Genomic DNA, 18,869 nt, shown 5'->3' on the forward strand with positions numbered 1-18,869 from the left:
TGGTCTTGAATGTCCTATCGATGGCTAAGGTCCTGCATTTGTTGCGGATACTCCACAGCTCGTGTGAGCAACATGATGTAGCTTACATTTCGACCCACAGCTCGTGTGCGCAAGCCCATTTCATAGCTCGTGTGAGCAACGATATACAGGAAAGTTTACGATTATATGTTAAGCACACTTCGTGTGAGCTTTCCCGTGTATCCAATGATATTCTAAAAGGTTCAATGGGCATGAAAAAGAAAGGAACGGTAAATGTTCAAATGAACTATATCATGTAATTATGAAAAGGGTTGAAACGGTAAGCTTCAATTGAAGTATGCTTAAGTTAATGAAAATGATGAATTCAAATGAAGTATGCTCATTTATAATGACTTACCTTATGTTAAATTCATGTGAATTATGTTTGAATGCACTAAAATGTGTTGTTGATGGTGCTTAGGCTTGTGCCAAGCTTGTTGTTGGATTATATTATGCTTAATCTTAATGATATGCGTATAAATGGTAAGTAATGTTCATGTTTTACGAACTTATTAAGCATTATGTGCTTACATAGTTTTCTTTTCTATGCTTTACATATAATCAAAAGCTCAATTGATTTGGAAGCTCATTAGAGTTCTATCACACTATGCATAAATTTCGATAGTTTTTAGTAGTTTAGCTAAGGTTATAATAGTATTTATAGGTGAACTTATTTTGGTATCTAGTTGATGATTTTGGCATGTATAAGTTGTTTGGTACCATTTGATGTTGGTTGAATTGTGTCATTTTGGTACTTGTGATACATGAATGGTATGGCTCAAATGGTAAGTTTATGTCGAAGTACTAATAGTCAAGATATGGCATGTTTTGGGATGGTCTTGAGCTAGATGTGAATGAATGAAATGTGGTCAAGTATATATATAAGTTTAGGTAAGTTTGTATGTTTGCATTTGAGGTGCCTTCTGTGGCATATTGGTTGAATGATTTTGGACTATTGAATTGGTTATTTCATTGTAGGTTTGGTCATGTTATGATGCCTTGATTATGTGAAAAATGCTTTTAGTTGGTTGCATGAGTTGGTGTTGGAAATGGCTTGATTTTGGCCAATTTCCTGTCCACACGGCTTGAGACACGAGCGTGTAACTCAGCCGTGTGTACCCTGTAGGTTTTATTACATGCAAGTCAGGCTGTTACACGGCCCAGCACAAGGAATGTGTATGGCTATTTCAAGAGTTACACAGCCTAGTATATGAGCGTGTGGCTTGGCCATATGACCCCTACAGTCTAATTTTTCAAACTTTTTCTCATACTTTCCGATTGTTTCCAGTTTGGTCCTGAACTATTTCAAAGGTATTTCTAGGGCCTTGTAAACTAAAAAAATATGTAGGATTTTTCCTATGTAATTTATCAATTCATTGTTAACACTAAGTAAATGTTTAGTAAATTAATGAAATATGTGAAAATATGAAATTAGGACATAGAAATTATTAAAATGTGATTTTATGCTTTATTATATAGTTTTCATGCATAAAATGGCTTATTTTATATTTAATTGACCATATTATATTTTTAAGATATAAAATAGGCCATGCATGATTAAATTAAATAATAAAATATAAAATTATATTTAATAATTCATTTTAAAATATTTCATTAATAATTTGGGTTTCAATTAATTATTTAAATTGGATAAATTTTGTTCTTTGGTACTTTAATTTATCTATTTATTTTGTACAGGTCTGATAGCTTTGCTGGATTACAAGAAAACCGTCCAAATTGAAGACCAAGTCAACCCAAATTCGGCTACACATGGCTGTCTACATAAACCACTTTTTGGTTTGATTACACAAGGTCCTTGCAATGTTAAAGAAATTAGAGATTTTCTCAAAGATTTACATTTGACCAAGTCTCAGTCAGGAGTTATTATGGCATTTAAACTGCTTAAAAATCAAGCAAAATTCAACTCGAACCCATTAATCATGGCTGGCCACTCATTGGAAAGGTTTGAAGAGACTAAACCTCTTTATTTTTAGCAAACTACCCTCCTCTCTTCACATATAAATAAGACCTCATTTGATCCCTCATCCCTTATCATTCTCTCTACTCTCTCAATCCGCTTTAGCATTTTCCATTTCCCACGCCTAGCATCATCTCTTCATAGAGATCTTAGCAATTAAGTCTCTTAAAGAACCCTTAGTCTCCCACCTTGGAGAACCATCAGCAAAGGAGCAAAGCGAAGGAGCCTCATCGGTTAGAGTCTTAGGTGATAGCCACTCTGATTTGGGTTTAATCTTTCTTTTCTTTAATTTAATCTAAAAATGTTTGTTATCTGTTCTTTGTTCTTGTTTACAACAATGTTAGCTTAATTTTATTTAAGCTAGGATGATTGCTTTGATTAAATAATATTTATTTGATTCATGCTTATAATGTTTGTGCCTCAATCAATCATGTTTTCAATTAAAATCAAGTCAGTATTTCATTCATACGTGATTGAAATGCACCTGAATTAGCTAAGTGATCCTAACTAGACGACGGCTAGTGGATGCATAATTGAAATGTGCATGCTCAATTTAGATCCTAACCCGATTAAATTGTAGGCTGCATAACAATTCTAGCCAAACTCTATTATCTGCATAGTTTTTAGATTTGTGTGATTAAACTATTTAAAACCTAACTATTTCAAACCTAACACGTTCCTGTTACCTCACACAAATGCTAAGAAACCCTTTGTAAATAAGGATCAGTAAAACGCATATTTACTAAGTAAAGGATTCCGAAAGGACCTAATATGGTTTCCAAACTCATGAAAGATCGAGTTGCCATAGAATGGTTTTCTAAATGTTATTAATCATGTTGATAATAAGTTGAGTTTAATTAAAGTATTTATTCTAGTTTATTTATGTTATAATTGTTGCAAATTGTGTTTAATTTTGCTAAAATCTATTCCATTCATATAGTTTGCATACTTAGGGTAATTTACATTAGGGATCATTACATTTAGTTTAATATATTTAATTTTAATCATCGCTTCTCAACCATATTGTGTTTTTATTTACCAAGTTGTTAGTCTAATTTTACAATTAAGTGATTTAACACAAATACAATCTTTGTGGAGACGATAACTCGATACTTACTTATTACTTGATAACGACTATGTACACTTGCACAAACCTACACATTACAAGTTGGTTTATTTCTAACTATGTACACAAATACAAACCTACGCCGTTGTCGGGTGTTGTTAACTGTTGCCATAGTCTCTTTTTTTTTGTGAAATTATTTACTTCCAAGTTGGTTTATTTCTAACATTACTAACTTATTCTTTTTAATTTAGTAATTTTCTTTCTAGGTGTTTATGAGTATAAAACAGATTCTCAATTTACTCCTTGTAGACCCTAAAATTGAGAAAACTTTCAGACAAAGAAGACATGAACGAACAGCTCAAAGACAAGTCGAGATGGACCTTAGAAATCAGAATCAAGACCAAGGTAATGAAGCCAATTACGAAACCCCATCCTCATTACCGATGATAGGGATCGATGCATCAGACAATATGCCGTGCCATTTTTCAGTGAGTTAAATCCAGGAATTAGAAGGCCAGATATTAAGGCAACCCAATTTGAATTGAAGCCAGTGATGTTTCAGATGGTCCAAACAGTGGGCCAATTCAGTGGTATGGCCTTGGAATATCCACATCTCCACCTTTTATTATTTATGGAGGTGAGTGATTCATTCAAGATAGCCAGTGTGACTGAAGACACACTGAGGTTGAAGTTGTTTCCGTACTCATTGCGAGATCGAGCATGAGCATGGCTTAATTCATTGCCACTAAGTTTCATATCTACATGGAAAGAATTAGCAGAGAGATTTTTGGTTAAGTATTTCCCTCCTAGCAAAAACACTAAGTTGAGGAATGAGATCACAACTTTCCAACAATTGGATGACGAGTCTTTGTATGAGGCTTGGGAGCGATTCAAGGAGTCACTTTGTAAGTGTCTTCCTCATGGTTTTCCTCATTGTATCCAGTTGGAGACATTCTATAATGGTCTCAATACACATATAAGATTGATGGTAGATGCTTCTACGAATGGGAATTTTGTCTAAGTCTTATAATGAGGCTTATGAGATCATCGAGAGGATCGCGAGTAATAACTATCAATGGCCAAAAAATCGAACAGCTTCAGGAAGACGTGTAGCCAGAGTTCATGAAGTTGACACCCTCACTTCGTTATCAGCTCAGGTATCGTCTATTTCCTCAATGTTAAAACAGTATACCGCTAATAGTGCTAATAATTTTGTAGCTCAGCCACTAAGCCCGTTTGAAGTAGTTTCCTATGTATACTGTGGGGAATGTCATTCTTTTGAGAATTGTCCATCAAATTCCAAGTTAGTGTACTATGTGGGGAGCCAACATCAAAATAGGAGTGGACAAGGACCCCATTCCAACCTCTACAATCCTTCATGGTGTAATCATCCTAACTTTTCTTGAAGCAACAAAGGAAATGGACTGAACAACAACTTATTACAGCATAGACCCAAACAATCTCAAGGGTTTAATCAGCAAGCTCCAAAACCACCTCAAGCTAAGGCATCAAATAGTTTGGAGAACTTGCTGAAAACGTACATGGCAAAGAATGACACCTTGATCTAAAGCCAAGCAGCAACATTGAAAATTTTGGAAAACCAAATGGGTCAGTTAGCTACGAAGTTTCGTAATAGACCGCAAGGAACCTTGCCGAGAGATATTGAGAATCCAAGATATTTGGGTAAAGAACATATCACGGCAATATCATTGTGAAGTGGTAAAATTCTGGAACCCCGATTGATTGATGTCGAAGATAAGCCCGTTGAGAAGAATCAACCAGCTATTGAAATTCTTATACTAAAAGAGTCAAAATTTACAAAAACTGACAAGGTAAATCCTAACTTAGTGAATTCAGATACTTTTACATCTTCTTTGGATGCAGATTTACCTACTCAGAAGAGTTATCCGATTCAACCGAAAGTTCCATCACCTCCATATCCGCAAAGATTGAAGCAATACAAGCAAAAACAAGAGGTGCAATTCAAGAAGTTTTTAGATGTTTTGAAGCAGTTACAAATCAATATTTCGTTGGTGGAGACTTTAGAACAAATGCCAAATTATGTTAAGTTTATAAAGGATATACTGTTCAAGAAGAAACGACTGAGTGAGTATGAGACTGTTGCCTTGACAAAGGAGTCCAGTGCATTCTTGCAGAACAAACTACCACCAAAATTGAAAGACCCAAAAAGCTTTACTATACCCTATAACATTGGTGAATCTTACTGTTGTAAAGCTTTGTTCGATTTAGCAGCGAGTATCAACTTGATGCCTAAGTCTATTTTCAAGATGCTAGTGATAGGTGAAGTAAGACCTACAACTGTGACGCTTCAGCTAGCGGATCAATCTTTAGCATATCCTGAAGGAAAGATTGGGGATGTTTTTCTAAGAGTCGATAAATTTATCTTTCCTGCTGATTTCATTGTCTTAGATTTTGAAGTAGATAAAGAAGTGTCGATCATCCTTGGGAGACCTTTCTTAGCCATGGGAAAAATGTTAATTGATGTGCAGAAAGGTGAACTCACCATGCGAGTTCAAGATGATCAGGTAACCTTTAACATTCTTAAAGCGATGAAATTTCCCGATCCGGAAGAAGAGTGTTCAGTTATGGAAGAGATAGAAATCTTGGTTTCTATGGAAAGTAATTTTGAAGAAGATCCATTGGAGAAAGCCTTAGATCTTGACCCTTTGGAGGATGAACAAGGTGAAGAAAACATGGCTTTGATAGAAACCAATCCGAGGAATTTTATTCAATCCACAAGGTTTGAATCGTTGGAGTTAGAAGTCAGAGAATTTGTGCAACCCAAGTTGTCAATTGAAGAACCACCTAAACTCAAACTAAAAGTACTTCCTTCCCATTTGAAATACGTCTATTTCGGTAACTATTCCATTTTTCCTATGTTTATTTCAGCAGAACTGACAAAAGATCAAGAGGAGTAACTAATTGTTAATCTAAAGAAATTTAAGAAAGCAATTGGTTGGACCATAGTTGATATTCAAGATATAAGTCCTTTTTGCATGCATAAAATTATTTTAGAAGAAGGTGAAAGAGCTCGAATTGATGGGCAAATGAGGCTCAATCCTATTATGAAAGAAGTTGTGAGAAAGAAAGTGATCAAATGGTTAGATGCAGGAATCATCTATCCTATTTCAGATAGTTCGTAGGTAAGTCTGGTGCAGTGTGTGCCGAAAAAAGGTGGAATCATGATTGTTGAAAATGTGCATAACGTGTTGATTCCAACGAGAACCGTTACTGGTTGGAGAATCTGTATTGATTATAGAAAATTGAATAAAGCCACTCGAAAGGACCATTTTCTGTTGCCTTTTATGGATCATATGTTAGATCGACTAGCAGGTAATGAATTCTATTATTTTTTAGATGGCTATTCAGGATATAAACAAATATTTGTAGCTCTAGAGGACCAATATAAAACAACCTTTACTTGTCCATACGGTATGTTTGCTTTTAGGCGAATGCCTTTTGGTTTATGTAATACACCTGTAACATTTCAACGATGCATGATGGCAATATTCACTGATATGGTTGAAAATTTTATTGAGGTTTTCATGGATGATTTTTCTATTTTTGGTAACACTTATGATAATTTTTGAGTAATTTGGCTAAGGTACTGAAGAGATGTGAAGAGACGAATCCTATCCTTAACTGGGAAAAAGTGCCATTTATGGTGAAGAAAGGGATTGTCTTAGGGCATAAAATCTCAAAAAGAGGAATTGAAGTCGAAAAAGAAAAGGTGGATGTAGTTGAAAGATTACCGACCCCAATTAATGTGAAAGGAGTCAGAAGTTTCTTAGGCCATGCCAGTTTTTACCGAAGGTTTATCAAGAATTTCTCAAAAATTTCTAAACCGTTGTGCTTGTTGTTAAAGAAAGATACAGTGTTTGATTTCAACAAAGCATGTTTGGAAGATTTTGAAGATGTAAAAAAATGGTTAATCTTAGCCCCAATAATCGTTACAGCTGATTGGAGCTCACCTTTTGAATTGATATGCGATGCAAGTGATTATGTTGTTGGAGCTGTGATGGGTCAAAGAAGAAACAAAGTGTTTTACCCTATTTACTATGCAATTAGAACTTTGATGGGAGCCCAACTCAATTATACGGTAACTGAAAAGGAACTCTTTGCTATAGCTTTTGCTTTTGAAAAATTCCGCTCATATCTTATAGGTACCAAAGTCACAGTATTTACTAACCATGCGACCATTAAATACTTGCTCACAAAGAAAGATCCGAAACTGAGGCTAATTCGTTGGATACTTTTACTCTAAGAATTTGACATTGAGATCCAAGACAGAAAAGGTGTCAAAAATTAAATAGCTGATCATCTGTCGAGGTTGGAGCAAGACGAGGTAACTCGATCATGTGTGCCTATCAACAAGAATTTCCCAGATGAACACTTATTTGAGGTAGGTCAAATTCACGAAACACCTTGGTTTGCTGATTTTGGCAATTATCTTACATGTGGAATAATTCCTCGAGAAATGACATACCAACAAAGGAAAAAAATTCCTTCATGATAGTCGATATTATTTTTGGGAGGATTCGTTTTTGTTTAAATAGTGTGTAGATAATATAATCCGAAAGTGTGTAGCTGAAAGTGAGATTACTAAGATCTTGTATCATTGCCATTCATCTCCAAGTGGGGGACATTTTGGTGGTACATGGACTGCAGCAAAGATTTTCCAAGCAGGTTTCTTTTGGCCTACACTATTTAACGATGATTATGCTTATGTGAAGAACTATGATAAATGCCAAAGGACCAAAAATATATCAAGGAGGAATGAGATGCCTTTGACAAACATTTTGGAGATTGAATTATTCGACGTATGGGGCATTGACTTCTTAGGCCTGTTTCCTTCTTCGTATGGGAACAAATACATCTTAGTTGTTGTGGACTATGTATCCAAGTGGGTTGAAGCTAAAGCATACCCTACAAATGATGCTAATGTGACAACCCGAATTAGGGCCTAATCGGAATAGTGGTTTCGTGACCACAAATCCGAGATAGAAATAATTGTTTTATAATTATTTTGGGGTTTATGATATGATTGCATGATTGTGTGAAAATTTCGTGATGAAATTCTATGCCTAAAGTGCTTAAATTGAAAGTAGGGACTAAATCGAATAAGTTGCAAAATTTGCATCCGGAAGTTTTAGTATGAAATTGTTTTGGAATATTAATTAGGAGGTCTTAAATAGCAATTTGACCAATTTTAAGTTCATGGACAAAATTAGGACATGGAAGGAATTTTGAAAGTTTAGTAAGGAGGGCATTTTGGTCATTTGGATATTAAATGAAATAAAATGGGAAAAATAACACAAAATTGATCATCATCCTCCTTAGTTGCTGCGAATTCTCCTCTCTCCATAGCTAGGGTTTCTTCAATTTTCAAGCTCCATAGTAAGTGATTCCAAGCCCGTTTTAATGTTCTTTACGTTTTGGAATCCGGAAGCTCGATTAAGCTTATGCTAGTAATAATTTAACCTAGGGTTCATATTTGGAAAAATACCCATAGGTGAAATTTGTGTATTTTGATGTTTTATGATAGAATATGAGGTTTTAAATTATGTTAAATAACTTGTGCTACTCGGTTTTAAGTGAAAACGAGTAAAAGCAAGATAATCGGTAAAAATACCTATTGTTCATAAGTATATGATAGAGTGAGAATTTGATGTTGTTGTAGAAGAGAAAATGTTCAGCATATCATAAAATATAAGAATAAGGGCTGAAATTAAATTCCGAGCCTAGGGGCAAAATTGTAATTTTGTAAAGTTAGGGGCAAAATGTAATTTTTCCATGATGTGATTTTTGGATTGAAATAAATAGTATGAGTATTAAATGAGCTAAATGTGTTATTATAGATCAAGAAAGACGAGAATTGATCTCGAGCGGGGAAGGAAAAAGTTTTGGACTAAATTGCAAAATTTCCACATTTTGTACCAAGGTAAGTTTGTATGTAAATATTACAATAATTTCATGTACAGTCTTATATTTCAGCCTATTATATAAATATACTAGCTGATGTTAAAATATAAATCGACTATTGGAAGAATGGAAATAAATATAGAGAGATCCGGTTGAACATTGGAGAGATCGAATGAAATAGAGGGCGTAGCTAGGTCACATGTATGATCTTGAGTGCACATCATGTGTACAAGAAAGCTACTGAGACACCTGTAGTAGCTAGGTCACATGTGTGATACGAGATGTATCCCATGTAGATAAGAGAGCTACGTGAAAGATAAATGTAGCTAGGTCGCATGCGTGATTCCAAGTGAAGGACACCATGTAGACAAGAGAGCTACGAGACAAATCGGTTAGGTCGCATGAGTGGTACTAAGTGTTCACCATGTGTACAAGAGAGCCGAACTAAGCGAAGTATGATGGTGGGGTGTGTCTTGAAACCATTAAATATCGAGGATTCATCCGAATTGTTCAACAGGATGGTTTTGTGGTGATATTATGGTTTGGACCTACACTTATGGTGAATGAAATGTGGTGAAAATGATTTGTGGTATATACATATATAAGATAAAATGAGGTTAGCATAAAGAATGTGTGAAAGAGTGAAATTAGCATTAAAACTGTTTTTAGATGGTAGCAGTGACGTGATATTGAAAAATCACCAAAAATAGGAGGAATATAATTAGAGGTTGAATGAGATGTGAAATTAAAGTTTAACGAGTCTACTTTCATATAAAAGAAACAGAGCAAGCAAAGGAATTCTGTATTTTGAGATATTTACAATTGTATGTGACTTGCTCAGGATGAATACGTGATCCCCTGTTCCAACTTTGAAAAATCATTAAAAATTGTACAAAGCAAATTAAGAAATATAGTTACATGCCTAAATTCCTTATTGAGACTAGTTTTAAATGAAACAGACTTCAGGTTTTTTTGAATTGTGTACTGATAGAAATTCAATTCGTAGTGAACAGAGGTCAGATCAGTCGAGCTGTGTAACAGGGGAAACTTTAACTAATAAACTGTACTAATCGGCTGAACCAAAAATTATAGAAAAAAATTAGCAAAAAGCTTTATGAGTCTAGATTCAGGGAAATTTTACGGATTTAAATTTTGAGTTTTGTAACTCGAGTTATGATTTATTTAGTGAATATGACGCAGCAGAGACAGCTTAATCAAAGTGGAATGAATAGTGAAGTTAAAGTAGATATACTTGAATTGTTGTGTAAACATGTTAGATTCTTTAATTAGTATTTACATACTTACTTACTAAGCTATAAGCTTACTTTGTTTCTCTCTTTTGTCTTATAGTGTCCTTGGCTTGCTCGGGAGTTAAGGATCGTGAAGATCTACCCGCACTATCATACTTTAGGGTATTTGAACTAAACGTTTTGAATTATGGCATGTATAGTAGGCTTAATTATTTTGTTACGTGTCATATTTGTCTAGGTTTAAAATATTAGTTACAGTACTCGACTAGCTACTTTGTACAAGCCATTAAAGTTGGCTAATATTGTTCAAGACATATGTTATACGATGCACTATCAAATTGGATGACATATTTATATCTCGGTTATGTTTAATGGTATGTGTTATATTCTGGTAATACCTTGTATCCTGTTCCGGCGACGGTAACGGGTAAGGGGTGTTACAGCTAAGGTAGTCATGTGATTCCTACATAAGCATGTGTTTACATGATTTGGGACACTAAGAGCTATTATTAGTGATGAAAGTTCTCACTTTGTGGACAAATGGCTTAAGTTGTTGCTTGAAAAATATGATGTGAAGCACAAGATTGCTACTACCTATCACCCCCAGTCTAATGGGCAAGTTGAAAGAGTGAACCATGAAATCAAAGGTATCCTTGAAAGGGTAGTACGCCCTAGCAAAAAAGATTGGTCTCGAAGGCTCGATAATGCATTATGGCCTATCGAACAGCATTTAAGACACCGCTAGGAATGACTCCTTATCGGTTAGTCTTTGGAAAGGCATGTCATTTGCCATTAGAGTTGGAAAATAGAACTCACTGGGCTTTGAAGCAGTTGAACTTTGATCTTAAGCAAGCCGATAAGAGAAGGATGTTACAACTTGATGAGTTGGAAGAGCTAAGGTTGTTTTCCTATGAGAATGCCAAAATGTGTAAAGAAAGATAAAAGAGATGGCATGATAGTCATATACAACCTCGCAAGTTTAAAGAAGGTCAGAAGGTTTTATTGTTTAATTCAAGGTTGAAGGTATTTCCTAGGAAGCTTAAATCCCAATGGAAAGGACCCTATACCATCTATCGAGTATATCCTTATGAAGCTATTGAATTATACGAAAAATACAAAGGTATGTTTAAAGTTAATTGTCAACATCTCAAACACTACTAGGATGGTGAAGTTGAGCATGTTGAATCCTCGTTCAAATTAACAGACCCTTGATTTTTCATGAACTCGTTTTGTAAATAAATAAATAAATAATTAGAACTTATTTTCTTAACTTATTACATTTAATTAATTCTGTCTAAGGAGATTGGAACTTAAGCGGGACTGCTGTGACCCCTCCAACCTTTCCTGGGAATTAATAATTTGTTAAGAAGAATTTTTCTAATTAAGATTTAAAATTTTTAAGTTTCATTTGTTTTGTTTAAATTTTAAATTTTTATGTTAGTAAAGAGGGTCAAATTTGGTCCAAGTACTAATCAAATTTTTTCTTGAGAAATACAATTTGAGTTTGAAGCCCAATGCAGGAAAAAAGAGGGAAAAATCCACACTCTGCTGTCACTCCTATTACTTGCTGCCTAAGTAACCCTAATGTAGCTAAATTTTTGCTACATGTTGCCCTAATTCTTCCCTATATAATCTCCTATTCATTCTACTATTTTTCATATCCCTCAAAGAAATTTGCTTAACCCTAAAAATCCCTAAATCTCCCTTTTGTGCCACTAGCCTCAAATCCCAAAAGAAACCCTAGTCTTGCTTCCCTTTTTGCTGAAGTCACCTATTTGTGCTGCAAGAAGATTGCCGAAGCACCAACGTTGTTGCCGCACACCACCATTGCCGTCTCACGCTATTGTTGCCGCTACAAGAAGATTATCGAAGCACTAACATTGTCTCCGCACACCGCCATTGCCATCTCACCTGTCGTTGCCGCTTCTGTCATCTCAAGATTTTTGTCGAAGTAAGTCCTTACCCACCTTGCCAATTTCTCTTTTCCCCCTTGTGCAAAAACTGATCATGAAGAAGTGAAAGAGAGATTTGATTCAATCTTCAAGCATCAACCTATGATGCCGGAAAAAGGTTTTAACTTGAAGAGTCATGATTTGATGGTTGTTCCTATACCGATTAGAAAGAAAATCAATGCTCTCAAGTGGGAACAATTTTGTGATGCTTTTTCACTTCCCGATGATGAACTAGTTCAAGAATTCTATGCTAGTTTGACTATGCAAAATGCTACTAAGGTCATCGTTCGAAAGAAAAATATACCTCTTACTTCTAAGTCCATCAATGATTTGTTTAACTTACTTGATGTTGAAGAAGATGAGTACTACCCTATGATGAACAATATCAATTGGGATTTTCTTCAACAAGTGCTTGATGTTGTGACAAATTCGATATCCTAATGGATTATAAGAAAGTATGGGAGCTATTCTTGCCGAAGGGAATACCTAAAACCAGTAGCAAAGGTATGATTTTATTTCATTCGCTATAGTTTTATGCCTATCTCACATAGTTCCACCATCTCGATGGAACAGATGCTCTTGTTATATGCAATTTTGACAAAAAAGTCCATTAATGTTGGGAAAATTATTCTCAAGGAGATTCATGATTATGCTAAAAAGAAGATAGGAAGTGTTTATTTCCCATCATTAACCACTTCACTTTGCTTAAGGGCCCATGTTAAAACACAAGCAAATCTAAAGGGGCAATATGTTCAAGGGTGCATTGCAAATCATGATCTTGAAAGGTTAGTAGAGTAGGTGCATGAGCTGAATCAAGGCGAGTAAGAATAGCCAACTGAGCCAAAGACTGAGGAGTCAACAAAGGAAACTAAAACTGAAGCTAATTCAGTTATAGACACTGAAGAAGAAGAATCTGACAAGGAACCGAACAGTCTTAAACCAGTTGAAGGATCTACAAACCCTGAACCAGAGGTTGAGCAAAAAAAAGAAACAGTCAAGCTAAGTGTTAAACCAGAATCTACAACTCCAATGCCGACTTCTGCAATTGCTTCAAAGAAATCAAAGTTGTCAATTATGATGGTTATGTACAAGTTCATGCACAATCAACAACAAACTTACTGGAAATATGCAAAAGTTAGAGATGACTCAATTCATAATACTTTAAAGAATATCTTTAATACTTTTGTTCCTGAGTTCCCAGATGCGAGCTTTGAGACATGGACGGAAGATACTGACTATGCAAGTGGAGATGGAGCTGAAAAAGACAAGGGGAATGAGTTAGAAAAATAAAATGGGGGATTCTTGTCTTGATTTATTTAATTATTTTTAGGTCTTTAGGAATTTATTTCTTTCATAATTAGGATTTAATTTCTGTAAAATAAAACATAACAAGCATGGATAAACTTAACACTTCTTTAGAAAGAAAAAGACTAAGTGATGTGGTAATGGGAATGAACATGTCTAGGATTGGGTTATTAGAAAAGACTTGGTATTTAAGCAGTCTTAATGATTCACCTCTCTTTCTTTACAACCCTACCTAGTGTTCATTTTTCATTCATTACTTTGTTCTTGCAATGAGGACATTGCTTCTTTTTAAAAAGGGGTAAGGCAAATAAAATGCTCAAATTTTTAAAATTTTCAAGTATGTTTCAATCATTTCTTTCATAAGTATGTTTTAATAAATGAATGTTTGGAAACACTTTTTTGTTAATGAGATAGTTTGTATGCAAGTATGAATGATGGTTTTATCTGAGTGAAAGTATGTTATCATGAAGAATGGAATGCTTGTATGATCTTAGCCTTAGTAATGTTTGCCATAAAAACTTAGTTTCTCTTGAGATTAGACATGCATGAAGGTTTATATCTTTAGAATTGACTTAGTAAGTTTCTTGAGGCGAAATCCTAGGGGACATAAAAATCTAAAATGATATAAGCACTATTTCTTTGGATCGTTTGAGCCTTTTCAAGCCAACCTTATGATATTAGACCCTTGAAACTGTAATTTTGAGCTTAAAGGCCTGTTTATTGCAATGAATCTACATTATAAGCCATATTACCATCTTTTTAAGTTATCCTAATTTTGTGCACCCATCTTAACTAAAGTTGTCTTGGTAATCAACATTTGAGGAAATTTTCAAAAAGATTTATGTGCTCATGCCAAAAAGAAAAAAAAAAGATAAAGGAAGAGTGAAGAAAAGTTTGCATAGTCTTCAAAAAAAGGAAAACTGTATGAGCTTGAGTTCAAAATAAGTTTGGGGATGTTCCAAAGGTTCACTTAAAGAAAAAGACTGTATTTCGAGAAATCCAAGACAATTAAAAGGTTAAGATTTAGAAACCAAAATGTCTCATCTCTTAAAATCCCTACCTTTAACCGAGCCCCATCACGACCTTATAAAAGACCTATTGATTTGATGATTATGTCACCTACATTAGTGGAGAGGAAGTACTAAGTTCAATATATGAAGATCATAAATAAGCCTTATGATTGTTTGCTTGATTGATAAGAAATTATGTTGAATGAAGAATGTTATATGTGGCTGTGACATACATACAAACTATGATTCATGTTGGCATATTTTGAAACTTAGTATAAAACTTTAAAAATATTTGCTTATGAATTACTTGTTAATAAAGAAGATCTATGAACATGAAGTTATTAATGCATGATTATGGGACAAACATTGATGTTGCTTACACAGTTAGCAATTTTTCCTTAACAAGACCTTTTGCTGTGCAAAACATTACTCGGAATGAGCAATAATTTAAGTTTAGGGTGTATAAACTGAAAATTATATAGGATTTTTCCTATGTAATTTATCACCTTTTACTTAAATTCGTTGTTAAAACTAAGTAATTGTTTAATAAATTAATGAAATATGTGAAAATATGAAATTAGGACATAAAATTATTAAAATGTGATTTTATGCTTTATTATATAGTTTTCATGCATAAAGTGGCTTATTTTATATTTATTTGAACATATTATATTTTAAGACATAAAATGGGCCATACATGATTAAATTAAATAATAAAATATAAATATTTAATAATTCATTTTAAAATATTTCATTAATAATTTGGGTTTCAATTAATTATTTAAATTGATAAATTTTGTTCTTTGGTCTTTTAATTTATCTATTTATTTTAGACAGGTCTGATAGCTTTACTGGATTACAAAAAAAACCATCCAAATTGAAGACCAAGCCAACCCAAATTCGACTACACATGGCTGTCCACATAAACCACTTTTTGGTTTAATTACACAGGGTCCTTGTAATGTTGAAGAAATTAGAGACTTGCCCGAAGATTTACATTTGACCAAGTCCCAGTCCAGAGTTATTATGGCATTTAAATTGCTTAAAAATCAAATAAAATTCAACTCAAATCCACTAAGCATGGCTGGCCACTCATTGGAAAAGCTTGAAGAGACTAAACCTTTCTATTTTTATCAAACTACCCTCCTCTCTTTACCTATAAATAAGACCTCATTTGATCCCTCATCCTTCATCATTCTCTCTATTCTCTTAATCCTCTTTAGCATTTTCCATTTCCCATGCCTAGCATCGTCTATTCATAGATATTTTAGCAATTAAGCCTCTTAAAGAGCCCTTGGTCGGCCACCTTGGAGAGCCATCAGCAAAGGAGCAAAGTGAAGGAGCGAAGGAGGCTCATCAGTCAGAGTCTTAGGTGACAGCCACTCTGATTTGGGTTTAATCTTTCTTTTCTTTAATTTAATCTAAAAATGTTTACTATTTGTTCTTTGTTCTTGTTTACAACATTGTTAGCTTAATTTTATTTACGCTAGGATGATTGCTTTGATTAAATAATATTTATTTGATTCATGCTTATAATGTTTGTGCCTCAATCATCATGCTTATAATATTTATTTGATTTATTTAATTGAAATGCACCTAAATTAGTTGAGGGATCCTACCCAGACGACGGCTAGTGGACGCATAATTGAAATGTGCATGTTCAATTTAGATCCTAACCTGATTAAATTGCATGTTGTATAAAACTCTAACCAAGCTCTGTTATCTGCATAGTTTTTAGATTTGTGTGATTAAACTGTTTCAAACCTAACACATCCCTGTTACCTCACACAAATGCTAAGAAACCCTTAGTAAATAAGGATCAGTAAAATGCGTATTTACTAAGTAAAGGATTCCGAAAGGACCTAATGTGGTTTCCAAACTCATGAAAGATCGAGTTGCCATGGAATGTTTTTTCGAATGTTATTAAACATGTTGATAATAAATTGAGTTTAATTAAAGTATTTGTCCTAGATTATTTATATTATAATTGTTGCAAAATTGTGTTTGATTTTTCTAAAATCTATTCCATTCATAAAGTTTGCATACTTAGGGTAATTTACATTAGGGATCATTGCGTTTAGTTTAATATATTTAATTTTAATCGTCAGTTCCCAACCATATTGTGTTTTTATTTACCAAGTTGTTAGTCTAATTTTACAATTAAGTGATTTAACACAAATACAATCCCTGTGGAGACAATAAATTGATACTTACTTATTACTTGATAACGACTGTGTACACTTGCACAAACCTACACGTTACAGGCCTCAAGGGCTTGATTAAGGGACGTTATGTATGTGATTGAATGTATTTAGATTATGTTTACAATGATGTATGAAATGTATGTTTTAATGTTCTGCTTGTACGATAATGCTTCGTACCCTATTTCAGCGACAGATACGGGTTAGGGATGTTGCAAGTGCCATGGCAAGTCAATTGAATAGCAGAGAAGACTAAACCCTATTATGAAGGAAGTCGTTAAAAAGGAAATTATTAAATGGCTTGATCTTCGAATAATATACCCTATATCTGATAGTTCGTGGGTGAGCCTGTTCAATGTGTACTAAAGAAAAAAGCTTTCACCATAGTTAGCAATGACACAATGAACTCATCCGAACTCGTACTGTCACGGGATAGAGGGTATGTATGGACTATCGTAAGCTTAACAAAGCAACTCGGAAGGACCATTTCCTTTTTTCGTTCATCGATCAAATGTTAGATAGACTAGCGATGAAAACCTTTTATTGTTTCTTGAATGGTTATTCGGGGTAGAACCAGATTTCCATAGCCTTCTATTGAACCTAAACCCTAGGCCTGACAACCATAGGAAGTCATTAAGGTGGGACTTAACCCAAATTTGGTATGGCCTATCCGTGAAGACCTTAACTGTAAACCAGTTTGGACTGTGAGGTCGAGAGATAAGTAGTTCTTACTGACTTGTTATTTTAGTGGAAGATCAAAAGATCCTGCTGGGGTATCAACTAGTTGATAGAATAAGAAAACCCGAAACAAAAGTTGGTTATGATTACCGAAACGAGTTAATTTCCCACACTCATATTTGATATATTTTATTATTTGATTTATCGTGGTTTATTTATTTCTTTTCTTTCTTTTATTATTATTAGTATAGATCACAAAAACCTTTCTTTTTATTTCATCATAATATAATTTATTTAAAGTAATAATTAAATCTATTTATGCTTAGGTTAGAGTTAATTTAGTGCTCGTCTTTCTTGGGTATGATCCTCGGAATACTCATCTATTCTATTGTAAACAACCTGACCCATATACTTATGGATACCGTCTCTCTATATATTTTGTGCAACATTTCTACTCTAGACTCTAGTACATCTGAAGGCGGCCACTAAATCGGACTAATCGGCCTGTTACTAGCCCAGACTGAACTGGCAATAACCAAACCGACTCGAGGTACTATGAACATGTTGTAGTACCCCAATTGTGAAATTACCCCAATTGTAATTTTGTGAAAAATTTTCTGATTCAAAACGACCCACACTCGGTAGACGTGAGCTTAAGGATAACAAAGAAGACTACTTGGGATGAAGCTTTCATCTTAGAAGAATCAAAAAGGTAAAACTTTAATTAAGTGTTTATTAATTTAGATAACACAATTAAGTTCTAGATTTGAAAAAAAAAATTAAAACTCTATTTTTTTTTCTCAAACTTATTTTTTAATGTGTTTTCCAAACCCATTTTTTTCCAACAACTATTACATACAAAGTTGCAACCCCTTATCACCTTCAGAAAAATGGACATGTAGTACATGCAAATAGGAAGGTTAAGAACATTTTGGAAAAAAAATAGTTAATCCAAATAGCAAAGATTAGACCTTGAGACTTAATGATGCATTATGGGCTTACCGAACTGCTTTCAAAACATCATAGCAATGTTGTAACATGGAGCTCCAATGTCGCAACATAGTGAACAAAGTACTCAATAGGAGAAAAATGCCTTTGGTGTCGTAACACAGCCCTAAAGACACGCCCAAGACTAGTAGACTGCCATCAGTGTCGAGACACCGATGTTACGAGGCCAATTAATGAGCCAAGGGTGTTTTCATCCAGACAACCATTATTAATAGGAATAATTAGCCAAATTAGGTCAAGGATCAAACACCAACCCTCGACCTATAAAAAGGATTTCTATGCTTAGTTTATGGACACTTTTTACCTAAGTTTTATTTTTCATTTCCTACTTAGTTCTATTTTTTATTTTTAGTTTAGGTTTCCTTTCAATTGTAATTCTAGTTATTTTATTTTGTTTTTTGTGGAATTCAGACTGTGGATTCACCAAACTATTCGGTGGATTACCTTTCACACTGCTATT

General features: G+C 34.1%; 1 non-coding gene across 1 annotated transcript; it reads right to left on the minus strand.

Annotated features, from left to right (window-relative positions):
- Positions 1–3,882: 3,882 nt before the first annotated feature.
- On the minus strand, positions 3,883–3,989 carry LOC128294720 (small nucleolar RNA R71). The gene has a single exon (XR_008285027.1). It is a non-coding gene; the product is annotated as a small nucleolar RNA R71 (small nucleolar RNA).
- Positions 3,990–18,869: the final 14,880 nt, after the last annotated feature.

This window comes from Gossypium arboreum, chromosome 6 (genome assembly GCF_025698485.1).
Source record: "Gossypium arboreum isolate Shixiya-1 chromosome 6, ASM2569848v2, whole genome shotgun sequence".
NCBI classification, from domain to species: Eukaryota; Viridiplantae; Streptophyta; class Magnoliopsida; order Malvales; family Malvaceae; genus Gossypium; species Gossypium arboreum.